At 48.9% G+C, this 22,915-nt stretch overlaps 1 long non-coding RNA gene across 1 annotated transcript in view; it reads right to left on the bottom strand.

Annotated features, from left to right (window-relative positions):
* LOC144767795 (uncharacterized) overlaps positions 1 to 22,915 on the bottom strand; it is a 49,534-nt gene that overhangs the window by 25,558 nt on the left and 1,061 nt on the right. Inside the window, exons 2-3 of the long non-coding RNA XR_013598345.1 lie at positions 3,055 to 3,105; positions 1,104 to 1,222 (exon numbers count right to left, since the gene is read on the bottom strand). This is a non-coding gene — a long non-coding RNA (uncharacterized LOC144767795). The remainder of the gene's footprint in view (positions 1 to 1,103; positions 1,223 to 3,054; positions 3,106 to 22,915) is intronic.

The following is a 22,915-nucleotide window of genomic DNA, read 5'->3' as shown; positions in this document are numbered from 1 at the left end:
ACTTGTTAGTTTGCTTGGCCTTTTGCTATTTTTGCATTAAATTCATAATAGATTTGTTGGCCTCCAGGTGTGTTGTGTTTTATTTTACATATCACAAGAGATGACGAGGAAAATGACAGTCCAATATACACATTCTTCATATAATTCAACTCACAGTATACTGTTCTGGAGGTTCAGTCCCATAGACATTATCTCTAACTGAACACAGGCACCCTAGGAAGCATGTGCTTTTCAAACCAGTTGCCCTCTGATGCGGCGTCCTTGCTATTGGATAAGTCAATATGCCCTGAATTTTAGGAGGGTTACAGTATCTAGTGCACCCTGTTAGACAGCGCTCACCTGTGGTAGTACGATGGTAATAGGCACCTTATCACCTATGCATGGTGCAGGGCTTTGAGTTACAGAGCTCCTCACGCTGTGGAGAAGATTAGGTCACATTTACCCATTTTCCAATATTTGGTCCTGATGAAATGCCAACAGATTGCTCCATGACTACACAAGGCATGTAAAACGTTGACCTAAAGTATAGACCCCAGCTTACCAGCAGGTCCATAGGTGATCGACACTTTCACACAGTGATAGGGGCCATTAGTTCCTCAATTTCTCTGCCACTGTTTTTAATCTCAACATAGACCAGGAAGATCACATTAACTATATTGCGGCAACTGGTCAATAGTTGATCTTTTATTCAGACTTCACCAATCTCACATCTTATGACACAACACCCTCTGTCCTACTATACTCATCCGGCGTACTTATTAAAAGATCTGCGACACAGTGCCTTCTGGTGGTGCCCACCAGGCATTGTAGCGAGGGCCTGTTGAAGAGTAGAGCCCAATGATGAAGCATGTCACCTTCAGGTGAGTGAACGCAACTTGTCTTAAAAGCACCTGCTTCCTAGGGTGTCTGCGTTCAGTTACAGATAATGTCTCTGGGACGAACCTCCGGAACAATATACTGTGATTTGACTGTTTTATTTTAACAAATGTACATAGCAGATATTTGCGCTTGCTTGTTTCACAAAAATGATCGGACACCTGCCTCCGAGTGCACTTCTTACAGACGAGATTGGGGTTATCACGTTGCTGCTACAAGCTCCTTACCTGTGCGAGTTATCGGGAACGATGCAGGGGCAGACCCAAACCAGTCACATATGGAGATCAATGACAAATACTGAAGAATTACCAGAGCTTCCAAGCTGGTGACCATTACTTAATTGACCCTGAAAATAAAAGACAGGTTTTTAGTATTCTGGTGACTCATGACCATAAAAAACAAAGGTTATAAATTCAATATTGTCTCAAATACTTAAAAAATGGAACTGGAAGTGCTGAATCGGATGTTGTCCCAGGTCATGCATGACACCTTCCACCACTATTGCTTATGGGACTTGTAGTTTTGTTTTTCTCATTAAAAGGATGGTCTCTAAAGTCTCAGTGTTCTAAGCGATGTTGGTCAAAATCAGAGGCCTGACGGAGGATGAAGCATGACACTGCTCTGCTTAGCAGTGGGATGAATGACAGTTCCCCAGCCCTTCCATTCTTTGACCCACAGAGGCTCGTCGGCCATTCATATTTTTTTGCAATGACAAAGAAACTTTTATTGCAGCTTGTGCCAACTGAAGAGATAAAACACCTGGGCGTGTTTAATTAACTACTGACAAACATGAACAATCAAGAACATGAGAAAACTGGAAAACTATCAAGCACCCAATCAGAATCAGCCGCCCTTCACACCCAGGAATTCTTGAGGCTTTGGAGAGGATGAATTGCACGTGGTATAAGAGAAACACTACATCGACTCAAAGCTCACTTCTCAGGGATGTACTGAAATGCCAGCCTCATGGCACACTTAGCCAGCTCTTCACCTCCTCCTCCTCAAACTGTTAACCAGCTATCAGGCCAATTGAGCCTGCAGCAAAGCATCGCTGGCTTGGTTCCACACCGGACCAGGCAAGGTGGTCAACTCCATACTCTTCCAAGACAGAAAGCACTCTGGTCGAGCCAGTCCTAACCCCACACAAATGTTCCCCATCACAACTATTTTAATGGTCCTAAGTTATGTTTCTGCCAAATGACTGAGTCAAAATGTGAAAGGCTTTACATGAAGTGCTGAAAGAAAATCATTAAGTTTTTCAATATTTCTGAGTCTGCCACAGTACACAGGAGCATTATTTCTCTACAGCAGCAAATCATGTGTGTGGCCTTTAGAAAGCACGTTTGAATGAAACATGGAATGCATTGCAGCCAACATACTATGCAACATCATAGCAGAGTGCAAGATAACTTGTGTTATTATTCCAGCAGAACGAAATGCCATTCCTAATGTGTACGTCATTTTAAAGACAAACCCAGAAAAATGTACGGTCAGTGTTGGTCTTCTGCCTGTCAAAAAACAATCTCCATTAATGTGTCAGGAAATAAAATATTATGAGAAACCCTACTCTATGGCAGGGTGCTGCCTGCCACTATATTGCAGGTTACTTCCAACATAATCTGATTTATACATACATACTCCAGGGTGCTACCAGCTATCGGGTCTGCACACAGCAGTCTTGAGCCACTCAGGAAGGAGGTAAGCTCTACATTTCATCTTAAGCCCTTAGGTTACATTCACAGCCTGATGGGTCCGGAGAACTATATCCACGCTCTAACTGCGCCGAGCAGATAGACGTAGCCCGTCATAGTCTGTGGTGTGTGCTGGGTGATGCCTGGCATCTTATTATCGTTGGCGGGAGGATGGAGCTCTGATAAGAGCTATTACAAGAAGAGCAGAGAAACAGGATCACAGATCCCCACAGAGCAACAACTGCCCAGAAGCTGAAGAAAAAACTCTGAAACAGCAAACCTCCTGCACCCCGGAGATTCTCCAGGGTAAGCAAATGATGGTAATGAAATGCAAACTGCAGCATTAAGGTCACACACTACAACACCATTCCCTTTAAACCGAAGATAACAGCCTACAATAAAAACTACTAAACTAGAAAATGCATTTACAAATGCTTCAAAAGAGAAACAGTTAATACAAATGAACAATATTAAACTATGTTGGTACCTTAGTAATGTGCTTACTTCTGGGCTTCACTCCATCTCCAGCAATAACGCTCTGAAAGGAGAAATTACTGCTGTGAGTCTCAGAGTCTTCAGTATTACTGGTCTCAGTGACGAAGACTGTGGTGTCGGAAGATAACTTTCTCTTATTTGGCTTCATAGATCCACCAGTCACGCCATCGCTATTAGCAGACAGGCCACTGTCAGCAGCATCATAACTTCAGGCAGATCAGCAAAGCGGATATCACCACTCACATTGGGTGAACAGACTCGCCTCTGCTACATACATCCACTCTGTTCTCAAATTTGCTTGGGGCTGCCAAAATGCAAAGAGCTGCAATATATACGCCAATCTTTCCTGACTACCTTGTTTTAAAAAGTTGTGATATTCAAGCGTGATTCTTGGTTCATATCCAAGCTGAATTTTTTTAGAGGTTCTATTGCCACACAATACTATTCCCATATTCCAGTTTGTCCACAGGGTGCTTCAAGCCTGGTAGGTTATCAACTGCCTGTTTTGCAGATAATTTCACATAGTTTCTGTAAGAAACTGAATTATTATTTACGGTAGATGAGGAACAATCACAACCGTTGTCAGAGTGAACTTTCAAAGCCATTCAATTAACCTAGGATCAACCCCCTGGTACCTAAGCACGGAACAGGCAGGCTTACCTTAAGGTAATATGTAAAATATGTATGTAGAAACCAAAAAAGTAAAAGTCAAAATGAAAAACAATAAAAAAACCAAACCAAAATAGAAAAAAAAGTAAAATGTATTTAACAAAATGACACTAAAATGACAAAATCCAATAAGGGGAATGAGATATGGACTGTAACGCTGTAAGAATCACAAGGTGGCAATGGATGAGGGGCCCGGGCATGGATTAGTCTCTCTGGAGCTGACTGCCAAGTCTGAGTGAACTTGTTCTCCCAGTTCAGCAGGAAGTCACTATACCGGAGAAAGGGCTTTAAGTGAAATGAAAAACCTTGTGATGGCTCCCAGAGGGACGTGGTCGATGTAATGAAGGGAGTGGCTTAAAAACCCAAACTGAAAATACATGCTCGGCATAGTGTGTCGCCCCACTGGTATTTTGCTGCTTCGCCATTCCATCCATATATAACAAGTAACATTACATCTACTACAAGCCAGGACTATTGGCTTTGTCAATGGTTGTTAGTTGCATAAGATAAATATGCAACAGCGATGGCTTCAAAGCTTGAGGGGGGCTGCTAAGGGTGAGAGGGGGCTGCGAGAGGTGAGAGAACTGTAGCTGGTGTGAGAGCGGTGCTGCAAGGGTGTAATGGGTGCTGCGAGGGTGTGATGGGCGCTGCGAGGGTGTGATGGGTGCTGCGAGGATGTGAGAGGCACTGTGGTGTGGTGAGAGGACGCTGTGAGGGGTGCTGCTGGGGATGAGAGTGGCACTACTGAGGGTGAGAGGGGCTCTGCTAGAGGTGAGAAAGAACTCCAGGTGGTGTGAAAGCTGCACTGCTTGAGCCTGGTGGGGGTAACAGATGTGCTGAAGAGGGAGCTAAAGGGCACTGTAGTAGACAAGCAGTAATTCGGGGGTTAAAAGGGTAACACAGGGTTCGGGGGCGGGGGCTGCAGAGGGCAAGGGATGCCCTGCAAGGAGGGAGAGGGGACATTGCTGGTGGGAGAAGGACACTGACGTGTACCTGGGAGCTGTGCACGAGAGGGGATCGCTGCAGACTTCATCGAGGGCATTGAAGAGCGGAGGCTGGGGGCTCTACCACAGTGAGGAGTGCCATGGCAGTGGCTAACAACAACAAAAGGATGGAGCAGATAGTGTGATAAGTGTGTAAACGGGCTCTGTTCTGTATTATTATATGTGTGGTATACGAGGCTCCTTATCCACCACCACCACCACGTCCACCACCACCACATCCATCACCACTAAATCCACCACCACAATGTCCACCACATCCACCAATACCACCATGTCCACCACCACCATGTCCATCATCACCACCACGAGGCTACCACCACGTCTACCACCACCACCACATCTACGTCCACCACCACGTCCACCCCCACATCCACCACCACCGCGTTCAACACCACTGTGTTCAACACCACTGCGTCCATCACCACCACGTCCACCACCACCACATCCACCACCACCACATCCACCACCACCAACTCCACCACAACCACCACCATGTCCATCACCACCACATCCATCACCACCACGTCCACATCGTCCACCCCCACCATGTCCACCACCACCACGTCCACCACCACCATCTCCACCACCACGTCCACCACCATGTCCACCACCACCATGTCCACCACCACCATGTCCACCACCATCACCACATCCACCACCACCATGTCCACCACATCCACCACCACCACCACCATGTCCACCACCATCACCATGTACACCACCACCACGTCCACCACCATCACCACGTCCACCACCATGTCCACCACCACCACATCCACCACCACATCCACCACCACCATTTCCACCACCACCTCGTGCACCACCACCACATCCACCACGTTCACCACCACCATGTCCACCACCACCACCACCACGACACCCACCTCCACCACCACGTCAACCAGCACCACACCCACCACGTCCACCACCACTACCACCACATCCACCACCACCACGTCCTTCATCACGTCCACTACCACCACATCCACTACCACCACCACGTCCACCACCACATCCACCACCACCACGTCCACCACCACCACGTTCACTACTACCACGTCCACCACCACCATGTCCACCACCATCACGTACACCACCACTACCACGTCCACCACCACCACGTCCACCACCATGTCCATCACCACTACGTCCACCACCACTACGTCCACCACCACCGCATCCACCACCACTGCGTCCACCACCTCCACCACCACCACCTCCACCACCACTGCGTCCACCACCTCCACCACCACCACCTCCACCACCACCATGTCCACCACCACGTCCACTAACAACACCATGTCCACCACCACGTCCACCACTACATCCACCACCATCACGTCCACCACCATAACATCCACCACCACCATGTCCACAACAACCACATCCACCACCACCACCACCACATCCACAACCACCACCACCACCACCATCACATTCACCACGAGGCCACCACCACGTCTACCACCACCACGTCCATCACCACCACATCCACCATGTCCACCACCACGTCCACCCCCACATCCACCACCACCACCGCGTCCACCACCACTGTGTCCAACACCACCGCGTCCATCACCACCTCGTCAATCACCACCACGTCCACCACCACCATGTCCACCACAATGTCCACCACCACGCCCACCACCAGCATATCCACCACCACCACTATGTCCACCACCACATCCACCACCACCACCATGTCCACCACCACCGCATCCACCACCACCATGTCCACCACCTTAATTTCCTATGCAATGAATAACATTAACAGATTTTTCAGTGGCGCATCTGCAGAAAAGTCCTCTTCCTGTTTGAAATTTAGTGAAACTTAACCCCTCACCCAAACAATACATTTACGAAAAAAATGGACTGAATGAGAGCCGTGGCCTGCGGCCTTGGTGCTACAGTAATATTACACCTGGAGGCCAAGAAACCAAGCGCGTAGAAGCCCTGAGAGCACGGCCGCCGCGCCGCAGATGCACGCACCGCGGCGGCCATCTGTGGGTTCTGCCCCGGTAGCTCGCGTGGTTTAATTTAACAGGCCATTGGCTTTCAATAGATCCCACGGGCGGGATACACTTATAGGGGCAGATTTAATCTTCCATGAAAAATCAGTGGGATGCCAGTGGAGCATGGGACAATGAGGCGCGAGTGGTTTATAGCCGCTGCCAAAAGGACCACTGGACATAACTTCTTCAAACAGTATATGTCCATCTTCACCTTTGACCCAGTAATGCACACCAGAACCGGAGTCCTCAAGGACAACTGTGGCAATCAAACCACACACACAGGTATCTAGGTAATCCATAGGATTGGTTCTGTTGTGGGGTGAGAAGGGGGAATTCCATAAATCTAATGCCATTTGAATATAATTAAATTGGGGACTTTACTATAAGTCAAAGATGAGTGGGAGCTCGCACAGCATTGATGAGATTTGTGGGTTGTAAAGAGTTGTAGCGTGCCACTGGATAGAGACACTGTCTGGCCAAGCAGTGTGAGCACAAAGCTAGAAAATACGAAGGTCCCCCTACTGGGAGGGGAATAAACCAGTGCACAGCAAAAGGACCGTATGGCAATGGGCAATTCGGCAGCTCCAAGCTACGCGAATATTTATATGAAACAATTCGAGGAATCTCACATCTTGAACCAAAACAGCTGGCAAGAACACGGACGACTGTACCTACGCTTCATAGATGACATCTTCATACTATGGGAGGGCAATGCAGACACGTTGAATGCCTTTCTGGAAACGTGGAACCAATTCAACCAAAGAATCCAATTCACATGGGAACATGATGAAAGCACAATACATTACCTGGATGTAGAAATCCACAGGAGACAAGGAGATTGGTCAACCACCGTCTATTGGAAACCTACCGATAGAAACTCTACCCTTCACTACAGCAGCTTCCATCGCCCCGGCCTGAAGAACAATCTACCTTATGCACAACTACTACGGATCAAACGTATAGTTTCAGACAAAGATGAATGCAAAGTACAAATGCAACACACACTTGACAGGTTGAAAGCAAGAGGATACCCTACACCAATATTGGATCTCGCCATGGCAAGAAGTGACAAAAAAAACAGAACTGCCTTATTGCAACCCAAACCTAAATCTGAATCTGAACGCCTGGTTGTAGTTTAGAAATATTCTAAAACGTCCAACCGCTTTCAATCTATTATCCGAAAACATTGGTCTATCCTGACCCTGGAACCAGACTTCAAGGGTTTGTTTAACCAACCTCCAATTTTTGCATTCACACGAGGTAGAAACCTCAAAGAAATCCTGACTAAACCAAACCAAGAAGACACACACAAGGAGTACAAAGGACTGAGACCATGTTATAACTGTTCTAATTGTAACAACTGTATCACTGGCAACGTTATGTGCCATCCCATGAAAGGGCATCCCATCAAGCTCAAAGTAAATGCCACTTGCAACTCGAACAATGTCATTTATTTGTTGAAGTGTCCGTGTGGTAAATGTTACGTGGGACACACTGAAAGAAAAATCCGCACCCGGATTTTAGAACACAAAAGCAACATTCGCACCAACAATTTAAAATCCACTGTGGCTGCCCATTTTGCTGAATTGAGACATTCTGTTGCTCAACTCAAATTCCTGATCTTGGAACAAGTACCAATAACTTTTAACAACAAGAACACTTTGTTAAAGCGTGAAAATTTCTGGATCCGTTTCCTCTCCACGATGGCGCCCAATGGGCTGAACGATCGAATTGAATTTCTTTGCTATCTGTAATATTTACATATCACTGTCATTTGTACACATCATCTATCACCTCAGTGTACATCCACTCACATGTCACACTGCACCTTTCCAAAATGGCGACGTTGTTATCACACTCTACAGTCCGTTTTCCTTGTTCACCTACTCTTTGCACTATGTCCCTTGTTTGTGTCCACTGTTGGCAGCTAACTATGAGGAGCACTCCCCGTTCTCAGTAACACTACCCCGCTGTCACGCCGCGAGGCACCCCGTAGAATCCCAGCATGTAAGTAACCCGGTGGGAACTCTCCCGCACACCCTGGCATGTCTGTCTTTTGCCGTTACACACTTCGGTTTGGTACCGTCCAGGACACGCTCTTTATTTTTATTTTCTTCACACGCTACCACGGGTGGTCTGTTCACCACGCCTTACCGACCTTTGCACAACTTCCGATATGGCCGTTAGACGCGGTAATCTCCGGGATATTTTACACATCATTGCAATTGTTGTCACGAGCTACTTTAGTCACTTAAATCCGGTTTATGCATGCCTGCATTCGATCGTTTGTATCTTTTACAGTTGATTGATCCTGGTTATGTTTATTTCTTCTTGTAGAGCATTCCCTTGAGAAAGGGCTTTTGCCCGAAATGCATCGGGACTTTGTTTTTTGGATTATAATAGTTGGATCATATTGCGTGTAGTGACACGCTTTTGGCTGAACACGAATATGCAAGAATATTCTTCATGAAAGGATTAAAAACTTTGAAATCTTTCACACAGACTTCTTTGATTATAATGTTCATGGAATAAGACTACGGTCCTTTTGCTGTGCACTGGTTTGTTCCCCTCCCAGTAGGGGGACCTTCGTATTTTCTAGCTTTGTGCTCACACTGCTTGGCCAGACAGTGTCTCTATCCAGTGGCACGCTACAACTCTTTACAACCCACAAATCTCATCAACGCTGTGCGAGCTCCCACTCATCTTTGATTTCTACTTACTCTGCCCTAGGATCTCAGCACGCGCTTCAAAATGAATTTTGATACAGTCTCAGGGATGACTGATCAGAAAGCTTCCACCTTTGCCTACACAACTGATGATGCTGATAAAATTTACAGTTTAATTCAGGAAGAAGCCACCGCTGCTGGTAACACCCGCAGCGCGGAAAGCAATCTCAAACAATTGCTCTACCTTTTAAAGAAAGAGTCAAACCAGAAACTACATGCAAGTACCCTGATACGGTACCATCGAGTGCAACGGATACCCCGGGGCCTTCGTGTCCCACTCAAACCGCTTTTATGTAAAAACAATGTTAAATTTGTGGAACGCTGGTACGCTATACTGAATAAGTGTTCCCTCGACTTGATCCTGCTGATCGTCGAGGAACTCTCCAAATCTTTGGAAGAACTATCTCAGGAAATCACCAATATAAAAGAGGAGCTGACCGAGACACTCACCGCAGATGACCTGAAAAAAATGTTGGATGATATCAAGATTCAACTCGAGAAACACACTCGAGAGACCCAGGAGAGAAAACTGCGTAAGTTCAAGAGGGACACTATAGATTATAAGCTCGGCGAGGTGTACACCTGGGCAGAGGTGTATGCCCGCCGACGCTCTAATAAACCTTACAATCCTGCATCTGCCACTGAAACATCATCGTCAGAAGACGACAGCAGATCAAGACCAACTCGTGCAACTCCTAATTCTGAATCACAAACACCAAGCACTTCTACAGACTCCTCGGTTCATTTTTTAGAGTCAGGCCTGGAACAACAGAAAGATCCCGGGGGGGCAAAACCCGCCGAAGTTGCAGAAAAAACGCCTCCGCAAACCAAGAAGAACAGAAAAACCAGACGTTGAAGGTTCAAGACAACCTGGTAATAAACATATCTTCTACCACTCTAACCAGCGAAGAAATCAATACCCTTCAAAAGGGCCAATCCTTGTGCCTACTACTGTCATTAACACTCTGGAACTGGAAGTCAGCGCATTTAAATTGATTCGCAACATCCGTCTCAGAAATTATTTTGCTAACATCACTCCTGTTACAACACAAGAAGAAGACATGCTACGAGGATTGAGACCCCACAGTACATTCTTGGCACCACAAAGCCATAAGATCATTGATGCCTTTGAGAACCTGATTAAACAAGAAATCTTGAACCTGCCTTTTCAAACAACAGTCAAACGTGGTAACCTTACCCGGAAGGAGAGAAATATCCTCCAGAAACTGGCCGACGACCCGACGATAACTTGTCAGAATGCTGATAAAGGTGGTGCCCTGGTCATCATGGACACCAGCTTTTATGACCAACAAGTAGACTTACACATCAATGATCAAAACACTTATGATTTTCTACTCGAAGATCCGACTAAGGAGTACGCACAGGATTTGTCACTCATCATTCAGACAGCATTTGATCAAGGAACCATCAATGACAAGACTCGCAGATTTTTGACACCATCTAATCCCAGACCTCCTGCACTGTATATGCTTCCTAAAATGCATAAGCATCCAACACACCCTCCGTTTCGACCCATTGTGTCGACTCGAGGCAGCCTACACGAAAATGTAGGCAAATTTTTGGACAAATACTTGCAACCTTTTGTTTTAGCTACCAAATCACATGTCAAAGACACCACCGACTTTTTATTAAAAATTGAACCTATCATGAACCAGCTCAGGAACAACCAACTCATCATGTGTACGGTGGACGTCTGTTCACTTTACACCTCCATTCCACATGATGGAGGCATTGAATCTATTGAAGAAGTGTTATCCTCGTCTGATTTGGATGCAGACTTCAAAGTGTTCCTCATGCAATTGACAATATTCACACTATATCACAGTTATTTTTCAGTCAAAGACAAATGGATTTTGCAACTTAATGGCACTGCCATGGGCAATTCGGCAGCTCCATGCTACGCGAATATTTATATGAAACAATTCGAGGAATCTCACATCTTGAACCAAAACAGCTGGCAAGAACACGGACGACTGTACCTACGCTTCATAGATGACATCTTCATACTATGGGAGGGCAATGCAGACACGTTGAATGCCTTTCTGGAAACGTGGAACCAATTCAACCAAAGAATCCAATTCACATGGGAACATGATGAAAGCACAATACATTACCTGGATGTAGAAATCCACAGGAGACAAGGAGATTGGTCAACCACCGTCTATCGGAAACCTACCGATAGAAACTCTACCCTTCACTACAGCAGCTTCCATCGCCCCGGCCTGAAGAACAATCTACCTTATGCACAACTACTACGGATCAACGTATAGTTTCAGACAAAGATGAATGCAAAGTACAAATGCAACACACACTTGACAGGTTGAAAGCAAGAGGATACCCTACACCAATATTGGATCTCGCCATGGCAAGAAGTGACAAAAAAAACAGAACTGCCTTATTGCAACCCAAACCTAAATCTGAATCTGAACGCCTGGTTGTAGTTTCGAAATATTCTAAAACGTCCAACCGCTTTCAATCTATTATCCGAAAACATTGGTCTATCCTGACCCTGGAACCAGACTTCAAGGGTTTGTTTAACCAACCTCCAATTTTTGCATTCACACGAGGTAGAAACCTCAAAGAAATCCTGACTAAACCAAACCAAGAAGACACACACAAGGAGTACAAAGGACTGAGACCATGTTATAACTGTTCTAATTGTAACAACTGTATCACTGGCAACGTTATGTGCCATCCCATGAAAGGGCATCCCATCAAGCTCAAAGTAAATGCCACTTGCAACTCGAACAATGTCATTTATTTGTTGAAGTGTCCGTGTGGTAAATGTTACGTGGGACACACTGAAAGAAAAATCCGCACCCGGATTTTAGAACACAAAAGCAACATTCGCACCAACAATTTAAAATCCACTGTGGCTGCCCATTTTGCTGAATTGAGACATTCTGTTGCTCAACTCAAATTCCTGATCTTGGAACAAGTACCAATAACTTTTAACAACAAGAACACTTTGTTAAAGCGTGAAAATTTCTGGATCCGTTTCCTCTCCACGATGGCGCCCAATGGGCTGAACGATCGAATTGAATTTCTTTGCTATCTGTAATATTTACATATCACTGTCATTTGTACACATCATCTATCACCTCAGTGTACATCCACTCACATGTCACACTGCACCTTTCCAAAATGGCGACGTTGTTATCACACTCTACAGTCCGTTTTCCTTGTTCACCTACTCTTTGCACTATGTCCCTTGTTTGTGTCCACTGTTGGCAGCTAACTATGAGGAGCACTCCCCGTTCTCAGTAACACTACCCCGCTGTCACGCCGCGAGGCACCCCGTAGAATCCCAGCATGTAAGTAACCCGGTGGGAACTCTCCCGCACACCCTGGCATGTCTGTCTTTTGCCGTTACACACTTCGGTTTGGTACCGTCCAGGACACGCTCTTTATTTTTATTTTCTTCACACGCTACCACGGGTGGTCTGTTCACCACGCCTTACCGACCTTTGCACAACTTCCGATATGGCCGTTAGACGCGGTAATCTCCGGGATATTTTACACATCATTGCAATTGTTGTCACGAGCTACTTTAGTCACTTAAATCCGGTTTATGCATGCCTGCATTCGATCGTTTGTATCTTTTACAGTTGATTGATCCTGGTTATGTTTATTTCTTCTTGTGGAGCATTCCCTTGAGAAAGGGCTTTTGCCCGAAATGCATCGGGACTTTGTTTTTTGGATTATAATAGTTGGATCATATTGCGTGTAGTGACACGCTTTTGGCTGAACACGAATATGCAAGAATATTCTTCATGAAAGGATTAAAAACTTTGAAATCTTTCACACAGACTTCTTTGATTATAATGTTCATGGAATAAGACTACGGTCCTTTTGCTGTGCACTGGTTTGTTCCCCTCCCAGTAGGGGGACCTTCGTATTTTCTGACTTTACTATAAGGACAATAGTACTTCAAAGAAGTAAGCGGCCACTGAGGCATTTATGCCACACACATGTTTATTTGTTGACAGGAAAATACACTATGCAAAATGTTTCAGTAACTGACAGCTTTTGGTTAAACCTGGGCAGAATCATTCAAATTCAAACTTTGTTGACAACGAATTAGAAATGTATGGTTGTGTGTACAGCGCCCTAGGCCATAAGAGCCCACACAAAAGCTTCAAATTTAAGTTTTCTAATGTTACTAAAAAGACCATGAGACTGAAGATAGCAAGCATTTGCAATGCAACAGGTTGCGCATTTACACGAGTTTAAGCTATTGGGATTGTAAATGACAAAGCATTTTATTTATGTTTTGAAACCCAAAACATAAATAAAAGGCATTGTCATTTACAATGCCAATAGCCCAAACTTACGTAAATGTGAGACCAAATGCATTGCAAATGCTTGTTCCAGTTTGTTGTGGGTCCAAACACCCATTTGGTAGCAAGTAGCAGGTTTACCCCAACTGCCTGGTATTTAGTAAACATCAAATGAATCGCTAGTGGGCTGCCAACTACCAGAGTCGCACTGAGATAGAGAATATTTACGGGCAACAAAATAAAAATGCTCACCATTAGTGAATAGCTGAAGAAGTGGCATCTATAAGCTAACTGTAATAAACGCTATCATGCAAAAGGAAAATAATAATAGACTACTGCATAGAATATCTGTGCAATGCAGTAAAAAAAGTACATAGATATGCAAGTCAGATTCAGAGAGCACTATATTCATTCTATATCATGCATTACAATATTTTAGCTTTCTCCCACTGGAAACTTGCTCTGCCCAATAAAAGTCAATGTTAACATGTTCCCCCACGTTTCATTAAAACTCTCCCACATTGTTGTACCAAAATACATTTAAGCCTTCTTTATTTATGTACATGAGGGTATACACTGCTCAAGTGCGTGCTTATAATACGTGAATCACGGTTCATTACCATTAAAGAGAGGCATATTAGACTTGCAATGTCCCTCTCTGTGACATTACTGCACACTGCCTATGCTAATTTGCAAACTGTTGGAAATGGGATCCCCGGCTGGCCAGGGCTTTCGCCAAAGTCAGTCAGAGACCACCACACCCAAGTCAGGGCAAGGGAGTTACACGCCAAGATAACCCCTACTCACCCTCTAGGTAACGTGGCGCGAGCAGCAAGGCTAAACTTGGAGGCGATGTAGGCTAAGTATTTGCGCACGCACCCCAGCAACAACACCCAAAGGCCCACCACAAAGGAAACTCCACACAAGGTTATATAAAAATAGCCTTTGTATTACACCAAAAACACATTAGATAAAACACACACTTTACAATGTGCCAGAGGCACGGGCAGAATTTACAGGGGGGGATATTTACAAGACAGGGCCACCTGGACCACTGTCAGGAATCAGAAATAGCACTTTCAGAAATAGCACTTAGTACCTAGAATATGGCACAAAATAGCACACAACCAGTAATTACTGGTAACCAGGACCTCACTAGCACCACCTGTCCTAGGGAGAAAACAACCACCTATGTATTACAATACCTGTAGGGGTGTAAGAGGAAAACACATGATGCAATGCATAACATTCATTCAGAGGTGTAAAGGCACATGACGCATAAACAATACATTCAGAGGTGCATAGAAAGTACAATTGCGCCGAACTCACGTAAGTCACCACCTGTGACTGTCCCTAGGCCCTCTGGCCTTGTTGGGGCTAGGACGCCCTGTGTCCAAAGTGTCAGGGTCCTAAACGTAGCAGTTGCCCACAAAGTGCTGGGCAACTGGTGCAACAATGTTTGAGCCTGCCAGGGCTCAAGAACAACAGTGGGGGCTCAAGAGCCTCTCTGGCCCCTTCACAACCACTTTGGCGCCTGGAGCCTCTCTCCGGGCCCGAAGAAATAAATGTGGCCCTCCAGAGCCTCACTGGGCTCTAAGAACAAATGGGCTGCCCCTGAGCCTCTCTGGGCTCCTTAATCCAACAATGTGGGACTCAAGAGCCTCTCTGGGCTCTTCAAAACAACTGATGCCCCCACGAGCCTTCGTGGCTCTGAGCAGACAGGATGACCCCCTGAGCCTCTCTGGGCTCGAAGCAAAAAGAACTGGCACCGAGCCTCTCTCTGGGCTCTGCAACAAATTGCGGGGATGGAGCCTCGTGGGCTCTAAAGCAATATATGCCCCACTCGTTGGAGTCCCGCTCGGGGGACTCAGAATCAATAATTGGGCCCAAGAACCTCTCAGGCTCAATCTAGGGGTGCCCCCGAGGTCATGGGAGCGGCCCGCTGCCAACGGGGCCGCTCTAAGCACACCAACCTGCCCACTGCACTCCTCTGGGCATAGGAGCGACCCGGAGCCCGCCCGCACTCACCGGCTGTCTGAGGCGGCGGCTCCTCGTGGCGTCGGCTCCTCTCTGCTGGGCTCTTCTGGGGGCGGTGGCAGGGCTCTCTCCTCGGGAGAGCCTCGCCGGAGGACGGTTCCTTCCTCTTCTCGGCAGGAGCGCGGGGTGGCCTCCCGTCCGCTTCCTGGTTTCTTCCTCACTCCTCTGCCCAATCACCGCACAGGTCGCCCGGCGAGCCTCCCGCAGCCTGAACCAATGGCAGCGCGGCTCCCGGGTGACGTCAGCGGTGGTTCTTTCGGCGTCTCCTCGGCTTCTCCGCGCACCAGGGCTGCGGCGGTGATTTTTCACGAGCAGAACGGCATTTTTAAAATAACGCGAGGTAGGCACTCGCTCGGGACAATAAAAACGGCCACAGGTGCGGCGTGGGCAGCCGCAAACACACCACAACACGCAGGGTGGGCACCTGCTTTCCAAAAGTAAAGCGCCCCTCAGCGCTAAATGCAAAATAAAGCGCTCGTAAGCGCTAGAAGGGGAAAGCAAAGCGCTCCCAGCGCTATCAATCCAGTACAGCGCCCCCAGACGCTATAGGACAACAAAGTCCAGTAAAAAAAGGTCCTTCAGCAAGGCACGGGGGGCAAGGCTGGGCCCAGAGCCAGCACACTGGGTCTCCAGGCAGGGAGACACCCCAAGTGGCGGTCCTCTGGCCCAGCAGCAGCAACAGCCCCCTCAGGATCCTGGAAGAGAACAACATCTGTGGGGACACAGCCCCATTTTTATACAGTGCATTCCTTTGTCTGAAGGTGCAGAGTGGGGGCGGAACCAGTCGCAGCTGGTTCTTGAGTACTCTGTTTACCTCAACCACCCTCTCTATTCACTGGCAGGGCTTGGGTCATTAGACACACCACAGGGGGGCGGAGCCAGCATTGTGTGGGGAAAACCCAGCCCATCCAGGACACAGGTACACTCCTCCCACACATCACTCATGCTAATCTCCCACTCACCACCGGGCAGACCCATCCAGACTTCCTGGAGCCTGGCATGCCAGCCAGCTCCAGCCAATCACACGCCAGCACCCTCACAGCACACGTACAGCCATGTCTAGAAATGGCGCTTCGCTACTAGACACATACATGCTGCATACACCGTTGCGCAGCATTCACTCACACGAGTTCACACATACCAGACTCAAGCCTGTACACCCCACGCATCAGGAACTACCAGGGACACATACATTCCCCATGCATTCCTATGGGCGGGCAGGCCTAGCTCAGCACATGCACTCAGAGTGCGCACGCACTTTCCACTGGGACACAGTGAAAGTGCGCAGAATCCAAAAATCACCATCTCCAGGTCACCATTTCAAGCAAAAAGTCTAGGGGTGAACCTGCCCTAAGGGCCAAAGTCCAACATAACCCCCTTCCAGCCAAAACGCAGGGGAGACCAATCACCACCGTGATGGACTTCCCTGCTTGGGGCGATAGAACACGGACGCGGGCCCGCAACTGCAGGGACACCCTCCTGTTCTATGCCACGGTGAACCCATGGGATTCCTTCTCAACACACTGTCTGGACCAACTGGGCTACCCCACTGGTACTCCCAAGTTGTCCGCGGCCAGGACCAGGCCCTGGGCCACCCAGGTGCCACGGGTCCATGCCAATTCGCAGAGCGGGGGGTAGTAACCCCTGGCACATAGGAGCCATTTTCCACTCTTCCTGTCTGCAAGACAGGACTAGACTGCCACTGGTACTCCAGCCGAGGGCCTACAACCTCAGGCGGACCAGGAGTCTCGGGGAAGGCTCTCCTCCCCCTACCTCTTCTCCTAGGGTTCCTCCTCCCTCTGCGAGGGGTACCCCTAGAACGCCATTCCAACCCAGGACTTATCCACTCAGGTTGCACCGGGGTCAGAGGTGGGCTCTCCCACCCTCTGCACCCCCTTCCAGAGGTCTGCCCTCTCCCACCTGGAGAAGTTCCTCTGGAAGAAGAACCGGTCAGGACACTGGTTACAGTCGTCCTACCCTTCAGGTCAGGCTGATCCTGAACCTGGCCTCCCAACCTCTGGTCTAGAACCTTCGGTGGAACAATTGCCTGGCACTCCAGGACTTCTGGGGATTCACTCGCAATCCCCCTGAGGCTAACAAATGTCACATCTGTTGCGTGACTGTCTGTCTGGCGCAGATCTCCCGCCCTCTGTCCACCTGACAGTGCGTGACGATCCCCCAGACCAGAAGTGGTGTCACCATGGTCACTACACGGGAACCTAGCCCAACTGGGTAGTCCCTGACCCACTGGTCCTTCCACTGGGGAACTCCCCCAATCACTCCTCACTCTGGACTCCTGTACCCTCCCTACCGGAGCGGTACTGCCAGACTCTAGAACCACAGGAGCTCTGGTTACAGACACTCCAGGTCCTCTACTCACTAGGAGATCCTCCTCAAGTGGACTAACAGGACAGCCTAGGTCCCCAACCTGGTGTTCCCTCAAGAAACCATCCAAGTCCTGAGGCAGGGCTTCGGGCGTCTGGGGAACCTTGGTCTCCCCCTCACTCCTGCTCCACTGAGCCAGGCAGTGAGCCCCTACACCCTCCTCGCTATCCTGGGACCTAGCTGGGCTACACTGAGCCTCCTCCACCACGCTGGGCTGGAAGATCCCTGAACCACTACTTTTGGAGTCACTCACCAATGACTCTAGAGAACCTCTGGCCCTTTCCCAGCGGTCGGCTTCCCTTGCCAGTAACTCTGTATCAGTAAATCCAACTTGCAACAGGTGTTGGCGCAACTCTGGCGAACAACCACTGAGCACCTGCTCTTTGACAATAAGATCAAACAAGACTTCAAAATCAGAGTCAGTGTGAACCTCTACCCAAGCCCACAGTGCTCCACAACATTCATCCTCAAACTTCTCCCACGACTGGTGAGGCAGCTTCCTACTGCCCCTGAATTTCAACCTATACTCCTCCTCTTGGGAAACAGGTACCAGACTGGGGGAACTGGGACTGGGATTTCCTACACTGGAATCTAAATAGCTGCCACCACTGGACCCAACCCTCCCTGGGGGATCCAGAAACTCAACACTGCGCGCAGGGGATAGTCTACCCTCCAGAGCTACTTCGCCTCTGGTGGAGGCCCTCTCAGCCTCCTCTATCCTTTCCTGCGCTAAGACCCTCTCGGTCTCTAGCTGTTGCTTTCTAATGCCCAGCTGTGCCATAGCCTGGGCATGCTCCAACCTGAGCCTCTCTAAAGCCAGCTGGTGCTCCCTTTCTCTCCTCCTATCTTCCAGCTCCTCTGGGGACAGGGAAAGGGATGAGGCGCTGCCTCCTATGCTGGACCCAGCAAGGGACTCCCTATCTATGGGGTCCTCACTATCTGCTGGCGTCCCTGTGCTATCATTTTCTTCCTCCTCTTCTGAATCTTCAGGGCTCCCCACAGACCCACCACCCTCCTGGTGTGAAGCCCGGGCCCTTTCCTCACTGCGCTCAAGGTCCCACTGACACTTTTGCCATAGGATCAGGCTGCTCCTAAGTTCGGACTGAGTGTCTAACTCATCCACCCCTATGTCTCTCTCTTCACAGAACCTTACCAACTCTCCCATACTGTATCTAAACAGATCACAGACATCAAAAGCAGGCACCATTCTGGCGGACGTTCTAGTGAAGAGATCACACAGGGAACCTAGGGGTCTGAGCTAACACAGGAGTACACAATTCACAAGGTATTCAGCAAGCTCTCTACCCCAGAGAACTCACACTCACTTGCCTAGTGCCACACACCATTCATCCACACACAACCCCCCCTCGGACTAGTAAGGCAGTTTCTACCACCCCTGACTTCTCAACCTGACCACAAGTGACACAGGTACCAGACTCTGGGCGCGGGGCAGGGGAACAAATGCACTGGACACAATTGCACAATGCTACCTTCAGGAGAAGAAAATATGAAACTTCCAAAAAAAAAACAATCCCCTTAAAATGTGGTCATCTAAAATGCAGAGTTTTGTGGTGCAGCCAGCCGCTACTAAGGTACAAGGCAAACACAAATCCTTATCCCGCCGCTTGCCGCCAATGTTGGAAATGGGATCCCCGGCTGGCCAGGGCTTTCGCCAAAGTCAGTCAGAGACCACCACACCCAAGTCAGGGCAAGGGAGTTACACGCCAAGATAACCCCTACTCACCCTCTAGGTAACGTGGCGCGAGCAGCAAGGCTAAACTTGGAGGCGATGTAGGCTAAGTATTTGCGCACGCACCCCAGCAACAACACCCAAAGGCCCACCACAAAGGAAACTCCACACAAGGTTATATAAAAATAGCCTTTGTATTACACCAAAAACACATTAGATAAAACACACACTTTACAATGTGCCAGAGGCACGGGCAGAATTTACAGGGGGGATATTTACAAGACAGGGCCACCTGGACCACTGTCAGGAATCAGAAATAGCACTTTCAGAAATAGCACTTAGTACCTAGAATATGGCACAAAATAGCACACAACCAGTAATTACTGGTAACCAGGACCTCACTAGCACCACCTGTCCTAGGGAGAAAACAACCACCTATGTATTACAATACCTGTAGGGGTGTAAGAGGAAAACACATGATGCAATGCATAACATTCATTCAGAGGTGTAAAGGCACATGACGCATAAACAATACATTCAGAGGTGCATAGAAAGTACAATTGCGCCGAACTCACGTAAGTCACCACCTGTGACTGTCCCTAGGCCCTCTGGCCTTGTTGGGGCTAGGACGCCCTGTGTCCAAAGTGTCAGGGTCCTAAACGTAGCAGTTGCCCACAAAGTGCTGGGCAACTGGTGCAACAATGTTTGAGCCTGCCAGGGCTCAAGAACAACAGTGGGGGCTCAAGAGCCTCTCTGGCCCCTTCACAACCACTTTGGCGCCTGGAGCCTCTCTCCGGGCCCGAAGAAATAAATGTGGCCCTCCAGAGCCTCACTGGGCTCTAAGAACAAATGGGCTGCCCCTGAGCCTCTCTGGGCTCCTTAATCCAACAATGTGGGACTCAAGAGCCTCTCTGGGCTCTTCAAAACAACTGATGCCCCCACGAGCCTTCGTGGCTCTGAGCAGACAGGATGACCCCCTGAGCCTCTCTGGGCTCGAAGCAAAAAGAACTGGCACCGAGCCTCTCTCTGGGCTCTGCAACAAATTGCGGGGATGGAGCCTCGTGGGCTCTAAAGCAATATATGCCCCACTCGTTGGAGTCCCGCTCGGGGGACTCAGAATCAATAATTGGGCCCAAGAACCTCTCAGGCTCAATCTAGGGGTGCCCCCGAGGTCATGGGAGCGGCCCGCTGCCAACGGGGCCGCTCTAAGCACACCAACCTGCCCACTGCACTCCTCTGGGCATAGGAGCGACCCGGAGCCCGCCCGCACTCACCGGCTGTCTGAGGCGGCGGCTCCTCGTGGCGTCGGCTCCTCTCTGCTGGGCTCTTCTGGGGGCGGTGGCAGGGCTCTCTCCTCGGGAGAGCCTCGCCGGAGGACGGTTCCTTCCTCTTCTCGGCAGGAGCGCGGGGTGGCCTCCCGTCCGCTTCCTGGTTTCTTCCTCACTCCTCTGCCCAATCACCGCACAGGTCGCCCGGCGAGCCTCCCGCAGCCTGAACCAATGGCAGCGCGGCTCCCGGGTGACGTCAGCGGTGGTTCTTTCGGCGTCTCCTCGGCTTCTCCGCGCACCAGGGCTGCGGCGGTGATTTTTCACGAGCAGAACGGCATTTTTAAAATAACGCGAGGTAGGCACTCGCTCGGGACAATAAAAACGGCCACAGGTGCGGCGTGGGCAGCCGCAAACACACCACAACACGCAGGGTGGGCACCTGCTTTCCAAAAGTAAAGCGCCCCTCAGCGCTAAATGCAAAATAAAGCGCTCGTAAGCGCTAGAAGGGGAAAGCAAAGCGCTCCCAGCGCTATCAATCCAGTACAGCGCCCCCAGACGCTATAGGACAACAAAGTCCAGTAAAAAAAGGTCCTTCAGCAAGGCACGGGGGGCAAGGCTGGGCCCAGAGCCAGCACACTGGGTCTCCAGGCAGGGAGACACCCCAAGTGGCGGTCCTCTGGCCCAGCAGCAGCAACAGCCCCCTCAGGATCCTGGAAGAGAACAACATCTGTGGGGACACAGCCCCATTTTTATACAGTGCATTCCTTTGTCTGAAGGTGCAGAGTGGGGGCGGAACCAGTCGCAGCTGGTTCTTGAGTACTCTGTTTACCTCAACCACCCTCTCTATTCACTGGCAGGGCTTGGGTCATTAGACACACCACAGGGGGGCGGAGCCAGCATTGTGTGGGGAAAACCCAGCCCATCCAGGACACAGGTACACTCCTCCCACACATCACTCATGCTAATCTCCCACTCACCACCGGGCAGACCCATCCAGACTTCCTGGAGCCTGGCATGCCAGCCAGCTCCAGCCAATCACACGCCAGCACCCTCACAGCACACGTACAGCCATGTCTAGAAATGGCGCTTCGCTACTAGACACATACATGCTGCATACACCGTTGCGCAGCATTCACTCACACGAGTTCACACATACCAGACTCAAGCCTGTACACCCCACGCATCAGGAACTACCAGGGACACATACATTCCCCATGCATTCCTATGGGCGGGCAGGCCTAGCTCAGCACATGCACTCAGAGTGCGCACGCACTTTCCACTGGGACACAGTGAAAGTGCGCAGAATCCAAAAATCACCATCTCCAGGTCACCATTTCAAGCAAAAAGTCTAGGGGTGAACCTGCCCTAAGGGCCAAAGTCCAACACAAACCCTGCCCCTCTGGAACCTATTTTTTGTTTTGTTTACAGCTCGTGCCCCCTGTACTTTTCATTTTTGTACTTGCGGTTTGCTGTTTTCAGTATCTGTATGGACTTAAATATACAAAAGTGATGTTATTACAATCCTTAAAATAGCAAATGTGTCACAAATTGTGACTTACGTGAGGACGGAGAGACAGGAGACTGATTAGTTAAGTGGTGAATAAATACACCAGCCTCGTCACACTCACACTTCCTTGTAGACTTGACGAGCCTGTCTGCTCAACTGCAACCCCTTTTCGAAGAACATGGAAATACACATGTAGCTGGGGAGGTCGCCGGGAGGATCTAGATCAGTGATACTCAAAGTACGGCCCGGGGGCC

Source organism: Lissotriton helveticus, chromosome 1_1, assembly GCF_964261635.1.
Source record: "Lissotriton helveticus chromosome 1_1, aLisHel1.1, whole genome shotgun sequence".
NCBI classification, from domain to species: domain Eukaryota; kingdom Metazoa; phylum Chordata; class Amphibia; order Caudata; family Salamandridae; genus Lissotriton; species Lissotriton helveticus.
This window is presented reverse-complemented; position numbering and strand designations above follow the sequence as displayed.